Source organism: Haemaphysalis longicornis, unplaced genomic scaffold (genome assembly GCF_048455015.1).
Source record: "Haemaphysalis longicornis isolate Haplotype H1 unplaced genomic scaffold, Haemaphysalis longicornis Haplotype H1 scaffold_2, whole genome shotgun sequence".
Taxonomy (NCBI): domain Eukaryota; kingdom Metazoa; phylum Arthropoda; class Arachnida; order Ixodida; family Ixodidae; genus Haemaphysalis; species Haemaphysalis longicornis.
In genome coordinates, this window is record NW_027526295.1 from 185,755,911 (window position 1) to 185,766,311 (window position 10,401).

Consider the following 10,401-nt stretch of genomic DNA (forward strand, 5'->3'; position numbering starts at 1 on the left):
AAAATACCGTTACTTTCCACCCACTTCAACAACTCGGACTTGATGGCTTGTACAGCTAATCTATAGAGCACTGACGTGACTGTAATCGGCCTGTATGAGCTCGCCTTGTCCTTCTCTCCCTTGCCTTTATAGATCAAACTCATTCTGCTTTCGCGCCATTGCGTAGGAATCCTCTCAGATTTTATTACGCGCTCGATGGCTGTATACAAGTGCGACTTTCCCTCTGGTCCCAAATGGTTGATAATCTCTATTGGGATTCCATCCGGTCCTGTTGCCGTATTTTTGGGAACATTGTGTTTGCCTTTTTCAAGTCCAAACATTCGATATTAAATTTTTCGTCTGTCGCGCTCCTATCGACCACCTGTGTCCGGTTAGCCGATATCTCGTGTTTGGCCAAAAGTACACTCTAATCCTGGTAACCCATAATGTAACTTCTAACGGGATGTTACCTATAAAATAAAGGTTACAATGGATCTATTTTGATGTTTTCGTTATCCCAGTCCATTCTAAGGGTTACAAGCGTGAAGTTAAAAGCGGTCTATAGGTTACATTAATGATTTATAGGTTACATCAACAAAATCTGACATGTAACCTTTACGTTGTAACCTATAAAACGCCCTGTAACCTATAAGAGATGCTCGTCGCGCCTTCTCTCCAGGCGGCCGTTGATTTCTCTGTTGCATGACGGGATATAGAGAAATGGCGGCGCCCGCAGGCCCGGTGGCCGCGTTTTCGCGCCACTCGAGCCTTTTTACCGCTGTGATACCCCTACGATGAAGCGAGGATTGCTGTTACAAGACTTATTTGTCGGCGTGAGTCGCGGAGGCTGCGGCGAGCCCATTTGTGACTGGCAGCGCTACACGGCCCGTTCTTCTACGACCAGCGTCAAGTTCGCATGTTGGACCAATGGCCCGGCGCCAGTGAAAGCGAACTCGGTGAGTATATTCCCGTAACGGTTTCCGTGTTTTCATTGGATATATCTTTTCGCTGGGGGCTTTTCAATTTGGAATTGCAGCATTCGAGAGGGATTTGCGTTACCCGACTGGTTGCTTCGCTGGACGTTTTCTGTTGCCCGCGACGGCATTTGAATGAAATCACGCGCTTCCGTTCGTTGCGTCAGACTAGAGCGGACGATCGTGAAAGCCCGTACATTATAACAGATAACGGCGCTCGTGACCTGCTTTCTGCTCTGCGCGCCTTCGTCATGTGTTGAGCGTTTTGTTTACGCCGTTGGCTGCATCGGGCGCACTTGACGAGTTATTGGCCCATGTAATTGTCAGGTAGCTCTGCTTGAATATTTGAATTTTTTCCCAATAAACTCTTGTATTATCGCGCTATTTTCTGGGTATTATCATTTTGTTTCAGCCATCGGGAAATATTCATTTTTCTCGCTGCATATACTCGGAATGGTGTCTAGTTTATTGGTCTTGTAGTAACATATCCGGATAAACACAAGGTGTGTGCTGCAGAAAAGTGGTCCACTAAATGCTGCCCGAAATTTCTAAACTCACTTTTGTCCAGCACAAGCCTCTTTTTTTGTGAAAGTTTACCCTACCGCACAATAAAAAGTTTTTATATCTACAACACTCTTCATTTTTGTCATTCTTTTCCTTGAGTGGGTAAATTTGGTGTTAGTCATTTTGAGGAAGCGGGGCATTGTCACCATGTTAAGTGGGTTTATTATTCCCATTCGCACAAATCAGTCGCTTATTTATTCGCGTGGTATTGCAGGGCAAATGGTTGTCTCGCGTGATACTAGTGTAGTGCAGTAAAGCGACTTTACAGAATGGTGGTATGTATGAGCCAGCATGCAGGCTGCTTGATTGTTGTTGTTTTTTGATGATACAGAAATTGTGACGAATTACACAGAGACAAGTAAGTGCAGGTGTAAAAATGGGTGCTGCACCCTCATCGGATCCTGGCTGTTCGAAAAGTGTGGTTGCATCTGGCTACCTATGCTATGACTTATGAGCGCTACTGTTTTTCTTGCAAGCAGTGTTCCTTGAGCTGACAACCAGGACTCCCCTGCGTATGACACAAGTTGAAATGAAGTCTGATTCCCGTGGAAACAACGGTATGAAAATGCAGTAACTAAAACTCATTCATTCAAATATTCTTTGTAAAGATGGCACCCAGGCCTGCTCAGACAAAAGTATGATTCACTTGTAAAAATGCCAGGCCTTACTTCAAGTGTTATGATGTTATATTTCGTATCTTATTTTGCCTCATGTTTAGTGACTCTTTCTATCAGTTCGTTACTACATGAACTTAATGAATTCACAGAACGATTTCCTCAGCATGGAGCTTTGTAGTTTTCCAGCAACTGTACCTATTCTATAAGATGCGTGGTTTTGCAGAGCCAACAAGATGCAATCTTTTTCGAAAAGAGCTCTTTAAGAAAGCTCCAGTTGTTAGTGAGGGCTTGTGCTGTGTTCTTTTCTTCGTCTTGTCAAGTTTGAGGTGTTCTTTCATTATGAATGTATACCAACTGCCCAGCTCTAAAGCCTATTACATTTTAACCCAAATAACCCTTTGAGTCATTACAGGTACAGACCTCACGGGAATGCCACTTGAACATCGGTGCAAGTTCTAGGTGTATCCTATCCCACAACACATTTGAACGAAGAAAAAATGTAAGTTGGCGATTCCTTTTTGCGAATAGCCGAGGAAGAAACCACCGGTAAAAAAACACCTTACTGAAATGAAAAACGTTTCGGCTTCCACGTGGGATCCTCGTTCAAAATGAAACTGCCAGTGCAAGGGGGGGGGGGGGGGGCAGATGTTTAAGTACAGCCAAAAATGTGACGCAGACGGCGTCAGCATCGTGAAAGCACGTTTCCTGGGTTTAGTGCGATGTTCGCTCTGTTGCGTGTATACTAGTGATTCCACATGAAGGCGCGGAAATGTTTTTGCTTTCTCTTTTGCAAACGTATGTCAGTTTATCTCGTAGCCCAAAGTTTCTGCCTGTTCTGGGTGAGCATGCAGAAACATTTCGCGAGATAAACAGGAACACGGCACGATTAAAATTGGGGAAGGTTGGCCGGTATTACTATATTAATTGGCTTCGCGTTGCTCTGAACAATGCGGCCAAATTACTCTGTGTAACGACTACTGAAATGATGTGAAATATTTTGGAAGGCCGTCAATCACTCCTTCTCTGGTGTGGCCTTTCATTTCATTCTCTGGTCTCCGTCTTCATTTTCGTGCAATATATTTTTCGTACTTCACATGCCTGTGATTTGGTGTGAGGGGCTTATGGTTACACTGGATTTTGTTCTTTTTCTGAAATTTTCTGTAGATGGCTCTTCAAGGTGGGGAAATCCAAGTGACGGCCCCTCACATTTATACCTCCATCTGCGGCAGCAGGGAACAAGTCATTCAGATGACCTAGGGGAAATCTTCAGTGTGCCCTGATTTTGTGCTTGCTTGTGTACTACGTAAATTGCGAAGCTTATCTCTGAATTTTCCCAAGCGCCTTTTTTCATGCAGGAAATTATAGATCCCATTTAAAGTTTGTCCAAAGGACAGATTGCAATCGAAATTATAGATCCCATTTAAAGTTTGTCCAAAAGACAGATTGCAATCGGCCTAGAAACTTGTTAGTACTGCATAAAAAACGATAACTTGGCGTGGGAATCACAACTCAGGCGGAACTGTAAAGAGGAACCTAAGAGGAAAGTGTAAAGATGGATTCGTGAAGACAAGTGAATTCCAAGTGTAATATTAGACTCTGAGTAAAACAGAGACTGCAGGGAACATGGCCATAAACACTGCTTTGTATGAAACAGTGAATTTGTAATAAATGTTCTTTCTACTTGCCCACATTCTGCGTTTTTTCTGTGGGGAACCATGACAATAACGCTGTACTGGGAAAGTGCACCTCTGAGAACCATCTTATAAATGTAGCTCAAACTCGAAGTCGTCTGAAATTGTTCAATTGCAGTACCAAAAATTTGAAATACTTTGCATACATCCGTGCAAATATTGAAGTAAAGAATCTGTATATTTGGCTATGTTTGTGAAGCTGTTCACGCAACATTTATTAAATAGGTTTAATAAGGATATGTCAATAAACCGAGTTTTACCTGGAAGTCTAAAGGAATATAGGAAACGCTAGTTCGCCCAGGAATCCGCACTCGTCTAATATTCATTAAGGAACGATAATTACATTGGGGTGGTTCGCAGCTTTGCTTTTTAATAAATAGCCCACAGGTGTTTCATAATAATAAATGTGTATGTTCAAAACTACTGATGCCAAACTTCTTAAAATGTGCTCCTGTTAAATGCGCAAATATGTGTGCATGTACTGCAATTCTCTTTGATAATCATGGCCTAAGTTGTCAGACAAGAGTTTTCGGCTTAAGGCTATGTTACAACTTTGGCGTCCTTTTGAAGTATGCTATCAAGTGCATGTTTCCACTAAAGCTTGGTTTCACTAAAGCCTAACGTTTAACTAAAGCTAAAATTCATCCCCGCAATTTATTAAAAGACCTATCATGCATGTTTGATACTGGTTTCTTAAACGGCACAAAGCTGATGCAAACATCAAATTTAGTTATGCCTGTTTATAAGAATTAAGCGTTGCCAGTACTCACAAAGATTTTTGGGTGACAACCTTGGTAACGATTATCGAACAGGTAATGCAATGCATATATATTAAGACAACGTTTTCAAGCTTTTTAGTACCGCAATTTTATGAATTATAAAAGTAACTTCTCTTTTAGCCCCAGCCGTGTGGCCGGCAGTTTGTTCAAAGGACGAACAAAAGACACACGACGCAAAAGTTTAGACGGCGCAATGGACAGCATGGTCACACATATTGTCTTCCACTAACGCAATATTTGTTTATTACGCGGGAAAGGCGCCTTCGGGGCGTCGCCACAGCGACGCCGGCGAAAGCGCGCCTGGCGCGCAACATGACACCTTCCAGGTGAGTGGCCTTGGACGGCGGTAGATGTAACTTATATAAAGGTATACATGCTGAAAGCGGCAAAGTAACCGATAACTGAGTAACCCTTACGTGTATACGTATATAAGGGTTACGAAGATATAGGTTACATTTGTACCTTATAAATTATAGGTTACAAAAATTCGAAAATGTATACCTCTATTAAGGGTTACCCAGCTTAGAGTGTATTTGCAATGACTCCATGTAGGTAGCTTAATGCGCTGTCCCCCAGGAGAACGTTACCGTCCCCGTCCTGCATGTGAGTCTGCACCTCTTTAGCCGTTGTTCCCAATGCCTTTAAATTATTCCAGAATTTTTCGGCGGCGCTCTTATCCTTCTTAACTATATCTGATACCCATCTTTCACTCGCCCATTCAATCTTCGCTTGCACTAGTTTTTGCACCTCTAATTTCTTTTCTCGGGACCGGCTCCACCGTAACTGCACCGAGGGTGCCAGTATCGAGGGTGCCAGCGCCGCCGTACGGCGGGCACGTGAATCTAGGCGCCCTACAGCAGAGTGTCAAATGCAATCGTTACAGCAAACCGGCAAACGTGGCAAACACCACGCAGCCGTAGGCCGATCCGTGCTTGCGAATGTTTACGGCCGCGCGTTCGAGCAAAGCTGGTTCGAGCGATCCAACGTCAGAAGTCAAATTCGGCTTGCAGCTCGTGACGGTGCTTCTGCATAGAGATAATATGCTTCCTGAGCATGCGATCTTCGTCTCGCCCTCTTTGAACAGCCACAGCGGCAGTACCGGCACTACTTCCACGATTAGAGGCTCGGAGCGCAACGCTGGGGAAAAATCTCGTAAAGCGCCTTCGGCGAAGCCGCTTGGCTCCACACTAATCCAACCGTGCTAACATGCACTGACGACTAATAAAAGTGTTCCTGCATGCACGCCTTGCGAACATTCTTTTCCCTCTTGTTTCCTTCTGCGCGTTGCGAACTTGCGAATAGGAACCGGGCGGCCGTTGTATGGCACCACCGTCGCTTCAGCGAACAGCGCCGCCCTTGGCGAACCGCTCGTCAATGGAATGCCGGTGGCGCTCAGCGCAGCGTAGTTGTGCATGTCTTTCTGTCGCTCTGCTGCGGTGCAGCTTGCAGAGCGTAGATCATGAGCGTAAAGGCAACCTTTACGAGACATGCCATTTGCATGATTTACGCCCATACTCAGTAATTACAACTAACAGGCAACGCTCAATGTGCCAAGCTGGAAGTCAAGCTGGAAATGCAAGCCCGTTCCTTTGTGCAAATTTTAAATGCAGAGCATTTCTTAGCCTCGCCTCTTCCTGCGTCGGACGGCGTCCACAGCTCCGCGTCCGCAGCAGGTGCGCCTCTCCTCCTTCCCTCCTCTCTCTCAACAGCAGCTGGCGCGCGCATGCGTCGTAGTCAGCCCGTTCGCTCCGTCGCGGTCTCGGCGTAACAGGTGCGTGATAGCAGCGCGGTGGGGCGTGGAAGGGCGCGCGCTGCTTGCGCATGCGCGCTCTCCCCCCCCGTACTGCTCTCCCTCTACTGCGCGCGCTGCAAATATAAAGCGGCTAGCGGTCGCTCGTGCTTCAGTCACTGCGTTGCTCCTTCCTTCCTTGGTTGACGCTCGCTCCACCCTAACGCGACTTTACTCTCCTCTCTCTACCCCAAACCAACACCAACGCAACTACGACCCAACTACCCACCCTAACGCGACTTTACGCGGCGTTAACGACCCCCAATGCTCTGTATTTACTCGTGTTCCCCTCGCGGGAAGGCGCGGGAATTTTTTTAATGCCTGCATGCAGTCTGTCGTATCGAGGAATATTTTGCAGCTAAACGCTCCTACAAAGCCGGCTTGTGAAGCCAATCCAGGAATGCTGGGGCGCTGGCCTTTGGCAGTTGATGGCGAAACAGCGTCGTGCTCAAGCGAAAGACAAAGTTGAGGGGTGCCTTCTAAGATTTACACCAAAAACAAATTGTGATGGACGACACTCCGTAACTTCATTAACCTCGGTAGAAATGTATTTATTTCACAGAAATACGCTTACTACAGTGAACGGGTGTCGTTTACAGGATAATAAAAATTGGAATAACAAAAATTTACAATAAAAATTGGTTGTCGTGGAAAATTATTGCTTTACAAAACTTGCAATATGGTTGCTGACTAGTTGGTAAATTGTTCTTCAAAAAACAATTCCTACGTTGGTTAAGGGCAAGAGACAGGAGGGTGCCAGAAACCTGACTTCAGTTTCACAACCGAATACTGTGGTTGGTCGAGTTTTAGAAGCTACCATCTACGCTTGAAAAGTCATTCACTCCTCCGTCGAACGACGATGATGGTTTATCGCAAAGCTTTCTCATGTGGATTTCCTTGGTGGCCTTCTGGATTTAAACTTAGACAAGTTGAGCTTTGAATTTCACCAGCACGCAGTTTAATTGGTCTTTCATCGCAGCGTCTTTGACCCTTTCCCATTCTATTCCGCACGAAGAAAGCTTTGCGTTAAACCATCGTCGTCGTTAGACGGAGGGCTGGATGATATTGTTGTTTAATTTTGCACTTCCACGCACCCCTCTCCAAATCTGAACTGCTTCCAGCGTGTCGGAAAGGCGTCTGTGCTGGAGGACTCAGGCTGATGCTCCCCTATTTTAGGCAACTCCATGTATACGCAGTGGTATTTCATTCGATTCCTAAGAGCGCAAATGAGTACTTTTGGAGGTGACGCACTTTTTGTCTACAGAGCACTCGTAAAGTCGCTCCCGGTTCTAAAGACTGACGTTGCACATCTTCTTCAGAGCACCAACCGCGACTGAAGATGTCGCATGCAGATACGCCACCATTTTTCTCTGCTTGTAGAATGAAGCTTAAAAGATAAAGCGCCTGTGCCTTTCTATAAAAAATAAATCTGCTCCTGAAGCCAAATGTAGGAAACCATGTGGGGCGGGGATAACACCTTCGAATAAGGCACAAACACCCCTGAAGAGTCCCTAACGAGTGACTGTACCGTTCCATCTTGATTTTGACTCACCAAGAAATGGCTGCAGCTTAGCTAGGCTGGGCCAGTTATGCAAGCGAAATCCGCCGAAGCACAGTTTGCCAACCGAACGATATGGATAGTCGAATGCTCCGTGCTGTGAGCACTCACTACCGTCGTCTCTTGAGCTTCCGAAGACGTCAAAGTAGAAGAGGAGGCGTCCATTGGCGCCTCTGAAGGTCGTTGCTGTCGATTTAGTGCGCAGCACTTTGGCAGCCACTACTGTGGTTTGATATCGGCGTTGGCGTCCTACACAGGAGGAGGAAGAGCAGGAGGAGGGGAACTTTATTTTATGATACGAATAAAAGGAAGTTAGGGACTGTGGCCCGCTGCACAGGTGCAGTCCCTATTCCGGGACCCCATTGGTCAAGGCCGCAGCTCTCGCCCGTTGAGCTAGAGCCCTTTGAGACCCCAGCCCGGAGCAATTGAGCAGGGCTGCCTCCCATGCCTCTCTTGTAGGGGAAGGGTTGGGGGATAACGCAGGGTTGCTCCGGCATGCCCACACCATGTGGAAGGTGTCGGACACCTCCCCACAGTGCAGTCACCGTCCATCTGTTTTAGGGTCGAAATGCTTTGCTACTGCAGGGCACATAAATGTGTTCGTCTGCAGGCGCCGCAGTGTTCGCTCATCGACCTTGCTCAAACCCTTTGCAGGGGCTGGGTAAAGCTGGCGTTTATCGCAGTAATGTTTTACGATTTCTCTAAACCGCAGAAGTGGTTTGGTAATCTCCGAGCCGGGAGAGCATAGGTGAGGCGACCGGTGGGTAAGCGCTCGGGCATCCGCATGCGCGGCCTCATTACCTCTCAGACCCTGATGCCCCGGAGACCGCATAATTTCTTTAGGTGCGGGGTCTACCAACCACACCACTCGTTTTAAAATACTGTAGGCCGAGGGTGGTACCTTGCCCGCTAAATAGCTTTCACAGGCTCGGCGAGAGTCCGTGATTATTGTCCTTGACTTCGGGTCTGAGGCGGCGAGCGCTATGGCAATCGCCTCGGCTTGCGTGGAGTTAGGAGCCCGGTAGGAGAGCCCATCGACTTGCTGGTCCCTGTGAATTACAGCGGCAGTGACGAACCCTACAGGTGAAGGCCCTGCCACATCAACGTAGAACGCACCTCGCCTATTTCCGTATTTCCTTTCCAGGGCCCTAGCACGTGCCTCCCTTCTGCCTTCGTGAGTGTGCTTTTCCATGTTACGCGAAAGTGGATGCACCCAGAGCCTGTGCCGCCACAACTCTGGGAGTTTGCACGTCTCTTCTGGAGTACACTCGTGTTTGATTTGTAGGCGATCAAGCAAGTGGCGCCCCGACGCCGTCGGTGACAGTCTCGTGTACTGATTTGTGAGATGGGCCTCTTTCAGCTCTTGATACGAATTGGGCACTCCCAACGCCGATAACCTGGTGTTGGAGGTCGCCACCGGGAGGTCAAGGGCTCGTTTTGTGGCCTTCCTAATGATGACGTCAATGAGATTCTCGTATTGTTTGGTCGTACGTAGGTAGGGTACGGAGAAGAGGATTCTACTGGTTACAAAGGCATGGTCGAACCGGAGGACGTCCATGCCCCGTAACCCGCCGCGCTTGTTGGATACGCGTTGTATCATCCGTCCGACCTGTTCACCTGTTCGCTTCGGTTTGGCAATGGTGGTCTCTGGGCTAAGTTTGTTGGAATAAGCAGACCCAGGATCCTGGTTTCTTCCACTTCTCTAATAGGACCACCTGTTAAAGAGATGTAAAGCCTTGTGTTGTCTTTAGGATTGGCTTTAATGTGCAAAATTTCTGATTTTGTTGGGGCACATTGGAGGCCGCAGTCATTAGCATAGCTTTCGACAATGCTGGCAGCCCTTTGAAGGCGGTCCTCCATTTCCCCGAGGCTGCCTTCGGTGCTCCAGATTGTTATGTCATCGGCGTAAAGGGCATGTTGTGTGCCCTCTACCTGAGCTAATTTGTGCGGCAGCTGCATCATAGCGATGCTAAAGAGTAGCGGCGACAGGACCGCTCCTTGTGGATTACCCCTTGTACCCATGTAATATAGACCGTACTCCTCATCTTCGATCCTAAGGAATGCTTGGCGTTTGGAGAGGAAATCTTTGACGTACGCGAAGCCTTTCTGACCACAATACGTTGTGCTTAAGTTCTCTAGTATGCTGCTGTGCCGGACGTTGTCAAATGCTCCCTTGAAATCTAGGGCAAGGATGGCTTTATCGTTTTGTCGCATTGTAGTTAGTCGAATTACGTCGCGGTGTAGCTGGAGAAAGACGTTTTGTGCTGACATATGTGGGCGGTACCCGAACATAGTGTCTGCAAAAAGGCCCGTGGACTCAATGTGAGGAGAGAGACGATCCCGGACCATCGCCTCCATGAGCTTACCCGTGCATGAGGTCAGCGAAATTGGCCTCCGATTATCAATATTTAATAAATTTTCCTGGTTTGGGTATAAAAGTGACCAAGGAG

The 10,401-nt window shown here is 47.2% G+C and overlaps 1 long non-coding RNA gene and 1 pseudogene across 1 annotated transcript; one reads left to right on the forward strand and one right to left on the reverse strand.

The window, feature by feature from the left end:
* Positions 1–588: 588 nt before the first annotated feature.
* LOC144167556 (uncharacterized) lies at positions 589–3,814 on the forward strand. The gene is made up of 4 exons (XR_013322033.1): positions 589–935; positions 1,997–2,074; positions 2,547–2,633; positions 3,299–3,814. It is a non-coding gene; the product is annotated as an uncharacterized LOC144167556 (long non-coding RNA).
* Positions 3,815–8,297: 4,483 nt separating this feature from the next.
* LOC144167557 (uncharacterized) lies at positions 8,298–9,913 on the reverse strand (annotated as a pseudogene).
* Positions 9,914–10,401: the final 488 nt, after the last annotated feature.